The sequence below is a fragment of the Girardinichthys multiradiatus genome, chromosome 19 (assembly GCF_021462225.1).
Source record: "Girardinichthys multiradiatus isolate DD_20200921_A chromosome 19, DD_fGirMul_XY1, whole genome shotgun sequence".
NCBI classification, from domain to species: Eukaryota; Metazoa; Chordata; class Actinopteri; order Cyprinodontiformes; family Goodeidae; genus Girardinichthys; species Girardinichthys multiradiatus.
The window spans coordinates 34,723,783-34,737,502 of record NC_061811.1 but is presented as its reverse complement, the minus strand read 5'-3'; the positions used below and the strand labels follow the sequence as shown (position 1 = coordinate 34,737,502).

The following is a 13,720-nucleotide window of genomic DNA, read 5'->3' as shown; positions in this document are numbered from 1 at the left end:
ACAAGGAAGTGACACTTTTAAATCATCTAAATAAGGGTTAATTTGTCCCCTACTTACTGGTTTTACCTTAAGTTAAAATATTGTCACATTGTAATTATTCATAGTTTATGCTGTTAACTAGAAAGAACCCTGTCTTCAAAAAATGTTGCCATGGTAGCATTTTTCTTAGTATCGGTACCAAGTTTGAATCATGACAACCCTACTAGTGTAAAATTCACTCAGTGGTTCTCATCTTCACCCACCAATATGCAGAACAGTGGGCAACTTGAGGTTATGTGCCTTGCCCAGGGGCATATTGACATGTGGCAGGAGGAATCAAATCCACAACTTTCAGCCTGCAAGACGACTACCCTCCCCACTGAGCCACAGTCGCCTTTTGGGTAAAACAACACACACCTTACATATTTATGTGCTATGTTAACTGTTTGGTGAATACTAAGATGATGAAGAAAACCTCCCAAGCAGAAAAAGTCTAAAGATACTGATCTTACAGGCCTATTGTTAAGGCGCAACAGAAATCCATAATTTTTTTCATTGTCAGAGATAGATTAAGGCTATCCCAGCAGTGTCAGGATCTGCCAATTTGGACTTTGTTTGGGTTTTGTGTTTGGTTTTTGATTGAGCCGTTTATTTAGGTTTATTTACTCCTGCGTTGTGCTTAGTTTTGTTAGTTTTTTCGTCCTGGCTTTAGACTCATTTTGTTATGATTTACCCAGTTGCTTGTTCCCCTTAATATTAGGTGTTCTTTCCCAGCCTTGTTCCTTGGTACAGTTCCTCATGTCCCTGCTTTGTCTAGTTAGGTCTTTTTTCATGTGTTTCTGTTTAATAGTTATGCTTATTTCCCTTAGTTAGTAGATCATTCTCCCCTCGATGTTAGATCCCGTTGGTTATTATTTTACTCAGTTCTTTATTCCTTAGAATTGTTTCCTCTGGTTATAATAATAATAATTATTATTATTACAATTCTCTTTGTTTATTTTACTTCTTTGGTTTTTCTAGTCTAGTTTCTTTACTGTTAGTTAGGTTTATTTATTCTTGCTACATTCTTCTTCTAGTTCTTTTTCTCCTTTGGCCTTAGACCCCTTTGTTGTTGTTATCCAGTTAATTATTTCCAAGTCTAGCTTTTCCCCATGTCCTCTGGTTTAGTTCTTCTTAAAATTTATTTCTATTTTTCCTTTCTAGCTTCTAGGTTTATTACCCTCAGGTTTGTTTTCATTTGTAGGTTATGTCTAGTTTAGTTTCTCCCATGCCTCTGTCTCACATTAGTTACCATAGCAACCTATTTCCTCAGTTCTCTTCACCTGGCCTGCGCACCTGTTACCACTTCCATCTGATTACCTGCCTTCCTCTCTCATTGGTCTACACTCCAACTCTCTCTGTTTTTTAACTGGTTTGTTTGCAATATTCCTCGCTGGTTCCTTGTTTAATGTCCTGTCTCTTCTCAAGCTCCTCGTGTTCTCATGCATTTGTGCCAATGGAGTTTTTTCTCCCAGTAAACTTGTAAGTGCTGACTACAAGCCTTATTAAAGGTGATCTACTTTGCAACATGCCGAGCCCTAGTCCCTGTGTGCATTTTGGTCCAAAACTACCTCAGACGGTGACAAGCAGTCTGGATGGATGGATATAATGGATATAAAGCTAGATATAACCTTTACTCGCTTCCTGTCTTTCATATGGCCAAAACACAAAGCAATCACATTTTTTCTCCTAAAACTAGAGTTCGAAGTAGCTTTCTGAGAGTCATAATCTCTGCTGTGCTTGCACCCCTTACAAATCTTGACAGAATTGTAAGTAAGTTAGGTATGATTGATATTTCTTGTTCCATAAAAATAATACTGTCACTAATTTTTATGTCTGCATAACAGAACTAAAAAAGAAAAACATCTATTCATTAAATCACAAATGTATTCAAGCAGGTTCAGCAACAATAAACAAGTATTCATGTGTAAAATAGGCAGCATGAGTTGAAATTGTGTGTACTGTGCATCTCCCTGACTATGTTTGTATCTGGGACCTCACAGCTTTGACAGACGTTCTCTGTGCAACATTAAGAACTTGCTAATTTGTTTCCTCATTTATCACTGAATTAATTTCCAACTGTTGAGTCACACGTTCTCACGATCAATATTAATCACAGCTGCAGACTGGGACCTGCTAATGAGATCAGATTAAGGAAGGGAATTACACTCACTGCTGCCACCAGTGATTGGAAATCACAAAGTATCCCTGTGTGCAACTAAAAGGCTATTTAAACAGCATTCATAGACCCTGTTTCTGTCTGTGATAGTGCGGTACACTCTGTTGGGTGCATTTTGGCTAATTCCTTTTTATTTGGCTCATATCCTGTATGGTCATGCATACAGTACCTTCCAAAAGTATTTATACCCCTTTAGGTTTTTCACATTTTGTCATGTTGCAATCACAAACCTCATTGGATTCTCCTGGGATTTTAGGCGACTGACCAAAACAAAGTATTGCATAACTGTGAAGTGAAAGTAAAAACAAAAAATCTGAATATGCAGTGTACATTTGTATTCAGACCCCTGAGTGAGTATTTTGTAGAGCCACCTTTTGCTGCAAATGCAGCTTCAAGTCTGTAGGGTGTTGGGGTCATCCATTTTGGATGGGCAGTTCAACATGCGCTGCTCAACAGGGGTCACAGCTCTGATGTCACCTGGGTTTATAAAACTTTCGTTGCCATTTCCAGTGTGTCTCACAGAACAACGCAGCGGAGGATATCTGTCTCTCATATCTGGAGGGACAAAAGGTCACAGGCGAGTTAACTTTTCCTCCACACAGCCATTCCCGGAAGAGCTCGAAAGCTGGAATTTTGTGATACTAGAAGGTCAGAAGATTCATAAACTGATCAAAGACCCCTTTGACACTCCAGCGCAGGTGAAAACCTACAGAGGTGTTTCCTCCTTGTGTGGTTCAGTCGACTTAATGGTTCTTCATATTTTCCCTGTTCTGGACGGAGGAGAAGCTGACCGTTTTGAGTGATCACGGACGCATGACACTCCAGCCCCCTTGTTTTTCTTCAGAGTGCATCCGATTGCATCTCTGATTTCTATTCATAAGTAATGATTTTTGGTTAAGAAAATGTTTTTTCTGAATTACGATTTTTTATTATAATTTTGATAAATATTAATTAATCAGTAATCATAATCCTTACATTAATGGCGTGAGATTTGGTGAATTTTCGCAAAAGTGCTTGTAAGCTACACGATATATATCTTGATTAAGATTTGCTCAATTCTACTGCAGAGGAGTATTAATAATCTTTCATAGGTGCTTTTGTGAATGCAAGGGGAAAGTTTGGTATAGTTTATGGTGTGAAATTCAACTTAATTGTCCAGCTGGTCAAAGCAAGCCTTTGCTGCGCTTAGACCTGCAGCTGCAGCTTGTTACCATAGTAACCAAATTCCTCAACTAACTGTAGGAGGCATCCTATCTGCCTCTGGTGTCTGTTGGTGTAACTACAGCTGTAACTAACACTCTCCTAGTCAGGGAGGAAGCCGTCTGGTGGCCATTGAGTGAATTGCAGTTGCAACTGGATTTTCTCTACTGCAGACAGGCGTTCAGTGCCATCATTTGATCACCATTGAGAATTACAGTTTCAACCACAGAAATAGTCACTCCCTCAGTCATTTTCTATACCGCTTCTTCCATAGTGGGTCGCGGGGAAGCTGGGGCCTATCTCCAGCAGTCTATGGGTTGGAGGCAGCGCACACCCTGGACAGGTCGCCAGTCCATCACAGGGCAACACACAAACAACCATGCGCACACTCATTCACATACCTAAGGATAGAGAGACCAATTAACCTAACAAGTATGTCTTTTGACTGTGGGAGGAAGCCGGAGTACCTGGTGAGAACCCACGCATGCACGAGAACAAACTCCATGCAGAAAGACCGCAGCCTGGAGTCAAACCCAGGACCTTCTTGCTGCAAGGTAACAGTGTTACCAACTGCACCACCGTGCAGCCCAATCACAGAAATAAACGAATATAATTACTTTTCCATTGACACAGGCAGATAATCCTATCACGGATGATCAACGGACGTAACTTGAGCTAAAATTAAGTTATCATTCATTACCACTTCTGCTCTGAAATGTATGTGTCATGGTTTGTGTAGCAGAGGACCCCGGAATGCAGATGAGCAGGCAGCATAACGGTAAATGAAATGATTTAATTAACAAAAATTTACTACAGAGGTGGACGGCAAAAACGGACACAAGCAGGCTGGCAAAACAGGCTTGGCATGATCAAAAAGGACAGACATGAACAGAGACGGTGATCCAAAATGTTTCCATGAGGAATGAAAAGAACAGATGTGTGTGTATGGAGCAAGAACCAAATGAAACGAGGAGACTGACTGCTAGGTGCAGGTGAACCGAATGAAGATGATTGAAGACAGGAGCAAACAAAACGTGGTTGGAGCCTAAAAGAGACTCTTGAATACATATCTAAAAAAACATGAAACTAAAGCATAACCAGATCCAAAAATCTAACTTGACAAAACATGAACTAGAAGATAAAAACTAAAGCATGACCAGGAAAATAAAAAACCGAAGCATGATTCAAAACCTATCAAGAATAATAATAATAATAAGAACCCAAAACATCCACAAATCATGACAGTATGCATTTTTTCTGGGTTTTCTTGTGTGTGAACCATGTGTTGGTCCAACTCATACAACTAACTTTAGTTTTCTAACTTGGTAGGTCCTACTATAAGGTAAATGACCCATAGTGTGCATCACTAACATTAATTTGAAGATAAGAATAGTGTTTGAATGTTTTAGATCGCTTATCCCACTTTTAATTTTTTTTTCCAGAAAACATTTTATTTCAATTTAAATTTTTTTGTTTTACTTAATTATTTCCATTAGAGCATAGACTTGGGTAAGCCGCAGTTTTAACGGGCAAACCTGTGTACCTATTTTAACCACACCCCATACACCTGCAAGATATGTACAGGTCCTTCTCAAAATATTAGCATATTGTGATAAAGTTAATTATTTTCCAAAATGTCATGATGAAAATTTAACATTCATATATTTTAGATTCATTGCACACTAACTGAAATATTTCAGGTCTTTTATTGTCTTAATACAGATGATTTTGGCATACAGCTCATGAAAACCCAAAATTCCTATCTCACAAAATTAGCATATTTCATCCGACCAATAAAAGAAAAGTGTTTTTAATACAAAAAACGTCAACCTTCAAATAATCATGTACAGTTATGCACTCAATACTTGGTTGGAAATCTTTTGGCAGAAATGACTGCTTCAATGCGGCGTGGCATGGAGGCAATCAGCCTGTGGCACTGCTGAGGTCTCATGGAGGCCCAGGATGCTTCGATAGCGGCCTTTAGCTCATCCAGAGTGTTGGGTCTTGAGTCTCTCAACGTTCTCTTCACAATATCCCACAGATTCTCTATGGGGTTCAGGTCAGGAGAGTTGGCAGGCCAATTGAGCACAGTGATACCATGGTCAGTAAACCATTTACCAGTGGTTTTGGCACTGTGAGCAGGTGCCAGGTCGTGCTGAAAAATGAAATCTTCATCTCCATAAAGCTTTTCAGCAGATGGAAGCATGAAGTGCTCCAAAATCTCCTGATAGCTAGCTGCATTGACCCTGTCCTTGATAAAACACAGTGGACCAACACCAGCAGCTGACACGGCACCCCAGACCATCACTGACTGTGGGTACTTGACACTGGACTTCTGGCATTTTGGCATTTCCTTCTCCCCAGTCTTCCTCCAGACTCTGGCACCTTGATTTCCGAATGACATGCAGAATTTGCTTTCATCCGAAAAAAGTACTTTGGACCACTGAGCAACAGTCCAGTGCTGCTTCTCTGTAGCCCAGGTCAGGCGCTTCTGCCGCTGTTTCTGGTTCAAAAGTGGCTTGACCTGGGGAATGCGGCACCTGTAGCCCATTTCCTGCACACGCTTGTGCACGGTGGCTGTGGATGTTTCTACTCCAGACTCAGTCCACTGCTTCCGCAGGTCCCCCAAGGTCTGGAATCGGCCCTTCTCCACAATCTTCCTCAGGGTCCGGTCACCTCTTCTCGTTGTGCAGCGTTTTCTGCCACACTTTTTCCTTCCCACAGACTTCCCACTGAGGTGCCTTGATACAGCACTCTGGGAACAGCCTATTCGTTCAGAAATTTCTTTCTGTGTCTTACCCTCTTGCTTGAGGGTGTCAATAGTGTCCTTCTGGACAGCAGTCAGGTCGGCAGTCTTACCCATGATTGGGGTTTTGAGTGATGAACCAGGCTGGGAGTTTTAAAGGCCTCAGGAATCTTTTGCAGGTGTTTAGAGTTAACTCGTTGATTCAGATGATTAGGTTCATAGCTCGTTTAGAGACCCTTTTAATGATATGCTAATTTTGTGAGATAGGAATTTTGGGTTTTAATGAGCTGTATGCCAAAATCATCCGTATTAAGACAATAAAAGACCTGAAATATTTCAGTTAGTGTGCAATGAATCTAAAATATATGAATGTTACATTTTCATCATTACATTATGGAAAATAATGAACTTTATCACAATATGCTAATATTTTTGAGAAGGACCTGTATGACTCATACAGCTAGCTGAGTCTGTTTTGTGTTGCTGTTAATTGGTTTTAGCAGTCATTCATAACTGAACAGGTTAGTCTGTTTTATGTTGCTGCTAATTGATGTTAGCGGCCATTCATAACTGAACAGTTCGGTCTGTTTGTGTTTCTGCTAATTGATTTTAGCGGTCGTTTATAGCAGAACAGCTTTGTTTGTTTTGTGTTGTGTTTGGCCAATATGGATAAAACACCCCAGGCTGCAGCTGGAGCTTTGAGTCAGGAGGGCTCCACAGGAATGCAGGCACAAGAAGTGATTGGGTCGTTGATTCTGTTATCCCCAAAGGAGCGTAAAGGTCTTAATGATTAAAGCATTGAGCAATGTGAAGCAAGGATTCAGGAGTTGCTCCAAGTCATTAAGGACCCACCAAAAGACAGACGGGTCGCCGAATGTTTAAGGTCAGCTCACTCTTTTACATCAGCAAGGGTAATGTTGGAAGTTGTCCAGCATGTTAAACTGCAGTTTGAGCTGGATGATATGTTGCAGACAATAGATGGCACTAGGTGTTAACTGTTAGAAGTGGAAGATAAGTTGGAAGCAGCTGAGTTGAGAGCCAGAAGGTTGGAGGTAGCTGAGAGTAGCCAGAACACACCCCCATCCCTAGAGGACTGGGGGGGGAGGGATCCCCCCTCATAGGTCGAAACCTTTGAAAGTGAGACACACCTGTAACACCCTGAGAAAACCTTCAGCACAGAGCTGAATAAAGTGGAAGCTGCTCTATAGACATTTCCTTCTCAGGCTTGTGGTGTTCCCCACATATCCACCGAACCCAGAGCAGGCAGGAGTGGTCAGATTAGGTTTAGCGGTGCAGTATCTCAACCTACTGTAGTGGACAGCTATGGAAAATACCTGGTAGTAGACTCAGTAGAAGTTAGGAATTCAAGGTTTAGGGGCGAGTACCCTTCAAACTTGACTCGCAGCACTCTACTCTATGATCACTCACCTCGGCCAAGGCAACAGGAGAACCGTCCCTGGGAATCAGGTGGTTCATACCACCCCCAGCCGCTGCCCAGGCGGCTCACAAGTATACCATGAACAGCCTCCCGTGCCTCTTCCATGGATGGTTCGTGATATCCTGACACACCATGGACGTAGCAGGAGTGAAACCTCAGATGAAGACTCAGATGGGTAGGCACCAATCCCTGAGAGTGGGCTGCGACATGCCAGCTTGTGTCCCTTGCCCGAGACATAGAGCATTTTGACCTTAATAACGCACAATCAAACACTGATGATTATCTTAGGAAGGTCGAACGCTGTCTTTTAGACCTGTACTGCCCATCGGCTCGTAAAAAGTTGAAGCTTATTTGGAAAATGACGATCAGGAGCATTCATGTGTTTATGGAGAGGCTGTGCACTGGAGTTCGAGACCATTATTCGACCCTCTGTGAAGCTCTAAGGTAAGAATATATTCAGTAGACATGGACCGGGCCTCTGCAACAGTGCATAGGACCAATTTATATAGGTACATGTGTCAACACTCACACCAACACTAACCACTAACAACTTCCTTCAACAGAAACTGTTAAAAATATAACTAGCGCTGGCCGAATGGTTGGGTGGGCTTGGTGGTGTGCTGCTCTGCTAGTATGTCTGGGGAGGGTCGAGGTGGTGGGCTACAGGGTGGCATGGGGGGGCTGCAGTGTGTGGGGTGGGGGGATTGTGTCCTCTTCTTGGATGTGGGGTCATCAGCATTTGGATCGGATGAGTGGTGTTGGTAGAGCTGAGCTGGATAATGTTTCTCCCTCGGCCATCGTTGCAGTGGCAGTGATGTGATGTGTTTGTATGGTTGTGGGGGCGTGGTGGGGGACGCCGGCCCCGAGTGCTTGCCGTTGGCCGGGAACCTCTTGTCGGGCGATTTTGTCCCATCTTGTCAGGGGTTCAGTTGTGGGCTCGGTGCTCGATGGTATCTGGCCTGTTGCACCTGTGTGTGGAGGCCGGCGTAGCATTGCGCGGGGCCCTTGCCGTGCCGTCGCAGCGTGCTGTGTGGTGGGGACAGGACGTGGCGCGGGTACTTGGAGTGGGGCTGTGTGTGGAGCTTGCGCTGTGTGGGTGTCGCTTTGTCGGCTTTTCAGGGATGAAGCTCACCTGTAGGGGTGTGCCCATGTGCTGTAGGGAAGGGATTCATGGCATTTGGGTTAGGGGGCATGTGTTCGATATCTGTGTTCTGGTTGGGGGTGGCCCTGTGGGGAAATTCATTTTGGGGTTCATTGGGGGTGGGGGGCTCATTGGGTTGGGATCGGAATTCATTGGGGGGTTGGGACTATTTTAATCTGTGGCAGCTCAGGTTGGCGGGCTAGTTTCGACCATGTAGACCCCACTTTTGTACATGGCCCCCTCTTCCAGATGAGGATGGGGTCAGGGCAGGGGATCAGGGTCCGGTCCGGGGTCGCTCAGGCGCGAGCCTGGGCTAGCCCGGACCAGGTTCAGGTGCTGGGGCGGTCTGCCTGTCTTCACTCCCGCAGGAAGGGGACCACCTCCTAGGTCCGGGGGGCTGGTTGTCCCTATGGGGTATCGGCACCTGGACCCGGGAGTATAGAGTATGTATGGGGAATGTGAGTGAGTGTACGATGTACATTGTTGTTTGTTTTTACGTTGCCTGCATGGATGTGAGTGTTTTTATGTGTATACATGAAGGTGGGACTGTGTGATTGTGACTGTGTGTGCCTGTTTTTTGTGTCAGGTTGGGTCTTGGGTTGCTCCCTCTCCTGGATCAGTTTAGGCCTCCCATCAAATGTGGGACCTATTTCCTCCCCGTCACACTACCTGCCGGTGGTTGGTGTGTCGGCGGTGTACTTGTGGTTCTCAGTGTCCGGGGCTGGGGGCTTTGGTGTGTGCTGTCTCACTTCCGGTGGCTGTATGCCGGGGCCTGGTACCCTGGGCTCTGTTGCACTGCTTGGGGAGTGATATGTCCCGGGGTTTCAGGTCTCTGGGTCCATGGCTCTGGGCCTGTGGGCTTGTCGCTGCAGCTCCCTGGGGCTTCTGCACTGTGGGTGCTGGGTGGTTCCCCTGGCACTCTCCTCTGCCCTTCTCTGGGGGTTGGGGTTGCTGTAGTCCTGGCGGTGGTTCTCCTGGGGTCCCTGTGCTCTGGGAGGCCTTTGGATATCTGTGGTTTGGATCTCCTCCGTATCTGTCCCAGGTCCAGGGGGCAGGTCTGTGGCTCCTCACACTCGCTATTGCATATTTTTGTGGAGAAACCTTGTATACACAAGCGCACTCACACTCACACTCACACACACAGGTGTTTAGATTCAGGTGTTAAGAGATACACAAATGTTCTATATTGAGCCGCATTTACCACTAAATGCATCTTGCATTGATAAGTACCGTGCACTTTTTGGTAAAAAAGCTGTTAACATCAACGTCCCTGCAGGTGTAAGCAAGCAGGGTGTTATCTTGTATTGTCTTCATTCTTCTTTCTTCCTCCATTCTTTTCTCCTTTTCTCCCCTTTTCCTTTTTGCCCCACATCTCTCTCTATCGTGCTTCTTATTTTTTTCCTTTTCATTTCTGTCTCCGTGTCCGTAACAACTGAAATAAAGCAGTTTCTAATAAGGTTTCTTTTATAAATATCGAGCAGAGCTTTAAAGCATTAGCTTTAGTAATGCTCCACTTGTGAAAGTAAATCTGTTGGGCTTTTTCTTGGCACTCAGACAACAATTCTGAGCGCTACTCTGCCGGACAGGACACGGTTTAAAAAAAAAAAATATATATATATATATATAACTACCTTCCAGGATACAGTGTTAAACTGTAAGTTTGCACTCTTCTTTTCCATTAACACTGTGCATGCAGTGCAGACCCTCACAGAACTGATTAAGAATGATGTAATGGACACACAAGTTGCCAGAGATTTCATGAAACATTTTATTAGAGGTTGGTTCATCTGTAGACAGATACCTACTTGCCTAGTTCTGCTTTATTTAGTAGAGAAAATCCTAAACTCCACCACAGCAGACACCTTGCAGCCTCTACAAACACACCTGGCTTATAGCCTAAGTAGTGCAATTCCATTGTCTTTTTTTCCCCTTTCCCCCATATAGATAATTCAGAGACAGGAGATATGTTAAATCCCATTATCATTTGAAGGAGCTAATGTGTTTAAACCTAAACCCGTGTTAAACGTTGGTTTTTGTCAAGATAACACACTGCATAGTTGGTTATAAACCAGGATTGACTCCCTCACATTTATTTCCCTTGGTCAAAAGCACCACCTATGCCAGTGACACAGGCTTATTCCCATGCCTGACTGGAAATGGATGACTATGTTATGACCCCAGTATTTGGTTATCTTGTTATTTTTTGTTTCCTTTATTGTTGTTCCACTTTGTCTTAGGGTTACCAAAGTTGTTCACCAAAAGAATGTGATGATGATGTGAATGTATTGTTTTTGTATTTCCTCAATGAACCTCATCGACAGGTATGAGCTCGAGTTTAGCCCTGCCCAGGCTAGCCTTATCCTGCCCAGTCATCAGAGTTTTTCCACCAAGGTACCGCCTCAGAGTTTTATGACCCTTTGTTTGAGATCTGGGTCGATCAGCTGTTAGTGGCAAAGGGCGCGGCCCCACCGTTCTACCAGGTGATAGCCGCTAGACATCAGCACACCAGGTGGGCTTCACTTTCCAAGTAAACCCAAATTGCACATTTTGTCCATAAAACTGCTGGTTTGATCTTCATAGACACTCATTGCACATATGTTTTCTTTTTTTATTATTAGTTTTAGTTAGTCATTTTACTCTTTTGTAGAATAGTGCATGTTTAGTTAGGTGAAGGGTTTTGGAAGGAGTAGTAATTATATAAGGCTAATAAATGTTCATATATGTGAAGAGAAGTATTTGTGTTTATCTTGTGCAAGTGATTTATCTGTCAAAATAAGGTCATGGTTTTCACTCTTATCGGCTGATTAAACATGACATTTAGCATAGTTTTGGTTAATAATGATCAATTATTAATAATTAACTAATTTTAATTATTAAGTGCTTTGAGCCCATAATCACCACACCAGAGTGCAAAGTGTATGTAAAATAAGAATTTAAAAATTTTCTGCTTATGGATCCAGTGCAACTTACAGAATAATGGAACAAATTGGTCAACTGTATAACTCTAAAGCTGTTCATTATCTATTATGTATTAGTTCAAACCAAAACTTATTTATTAACCTTTAAGCGGAGTTAAAAGTTAAGATGGAGAATACCAGCTGATGGAATGAAGGTGTAATAAAAAATTTTTTATAACTTCCCTATGCGTCATTAGGCTGATTTGAATAAATGGTCCTTGGCAATGGAAAAAATGTACGAGATTCCCTGGGAATCCAATTACCCCGGTCAAACAAATCCTGGGGCTTTAAATCCTGGGGTTTTCTGTGGAAAAGGGCTCTGGTCGTAGTTTCATGTTTTGTCTGGTAGTGCCTCTTGATAATGAATTCCTTGAAAACGTCCCAGTCTCTTGGTAAATTAGGCAGATACATGTGTTTCATATTTCAGTGAAAAAAATACTCAAATTTTCACTTGTTCTAGAAGCGGGGGCCCTTGCTGTCAACTTTTCTTTTTTTTTTTCTTTTTTTTAGCATTTTAGAAATTGGTTTAAAAGTTTCACACAATGGTCACATGGTGAGAGTGCGGCCACAGGCCTGCTGCGCACTCCTGGTGAATTATAAAATAACCTTTTTTTGTATGGATGTATTTATTATTATTATTAACTGATTTAATCACAGATGCAATGGGCCAGTGGAAATTTAAACATGGGCTGCAATTGGCCCCAAGGCCAGACTTTGGACATGCCTGTCCTAAAGTATGGACTGTCTACAAAGACAGTCAATTGCCGTTTTCAATCAAAAGTCAGATATGTGTTTTATATAGAATACCAGTAAAAAAGAGAGATTTTCTGTAAAAAAACAAAAAAACAAAATAAAAACAAATGAAAAACAATGTTGCCAGGTATGCCTTGCCTATTTGAAAGAAACTTCTTTAAGCTAAATGTTTCCTAAAAGGATATATTATTTTTCTGACTGTATGGAGTGGTTCAATTTGCTGTATATATTGTTTCCGCACAAATGCTGTCAGGATGTGGGGTTTGTTGGTTCTGTGCCTTTCTGTTTTTGTCCTTCAGCTTATCCACCAGAGGGCCTCCTGCAGTCGGCTGCTGGCTGAGCACTCCTCCTCCTGCTGCACCTCCTGACAGGTGCAGCACATCAGGTGTAATCAGCCTGGCAGCATAAAGAGGCTGGAAGCCAGTCACTCTTTGCCTGAGTGTTAACTGTCACTGGTAACAACAAGCCACCTCTTGCTATTCTGTGTTTATTCAAGTGTTTTGCTACCTCTGAGCCAAGCCTGAGCCTTCTCCTTCTCTCTTCTCTCTTCCACTAACCTTCGTTCCTGTGTCTCCCCTCTTCAAGGGTTACCTCACATCAACCCGGACTCTCGTGATCATTAGTGGACTTACCTCTGCCATTCCAAGCTTCCTGTGGACCTCTGGATTCCTACTTCTACGACTGGCTTCCTCCTTACTGCACTACCTGTCCGCTCAGCACCACTATCGTCCGAGCCCTCTGGTTTGCACCTCCACTGCAGGCAAGCAGATCACAAATTTGATCATATAATGCCAATTGGTAAAAAGCAATATTTCTATGTCAATAGCAGATGTTCACATGGAGTCCAACTAGTGTGCTGTATGTCTGTAGCAGCCAATCGAAAATAGTTATAAGTATGATGCATGTGGTTTCACCTGAAGCTTATGTTTGACATCGAGGTGTTAAAATATTTTACTTGGTGTGAAATGCAGGGCAAGCAAATTTCATGTTTTTGACAAAAAAACAACCAAACAAATGGAAAAATAAACTATTTTAAGTGTGGCAGAGGTGCTTAGAAGGGTTTATTAAGTGATTTTTGTTTTATTGTACAGTGTTGTGCTATTATACATTATGTCCTAACGTGAAAGCTCTTCCTAATTCAGTTGACGTGGAATGAAATACATTTAGACTAAATCAGATGTTATACATTCTGTCCTTGAGTGGGATAGAGACAGAAAACCTGTTCACCCGGAAATCACACAGTCTTAATCTATTCTCCCACATCATTAGAGAGCACCTTGACAACAAT

At 42.8% G+C, this 13,720-nt stretch overlaps 1 long non-coding RNA gene across 1 annotated transcript; it reads left to right on the top strand.

The window, feature by feature from the left end:
- The first annotated feature begins 233 nt into the window (after nt 1–233).
- Nucleotides 234–13,338, top strand: LOC124855945. Its single transcript, XR_007035193.1, has 4 exons — nt 234–380; nt 11,044–11,231; nt 12,732–12,887; nt 13,018–13,338. It is a non-coding gene; the product is annotated as an uncharacterized LOC124855945 (long non-coding RNA).
- The last annotated feature ends 382 nt before the right edge of the window (nt 13,339–13,720 follow it).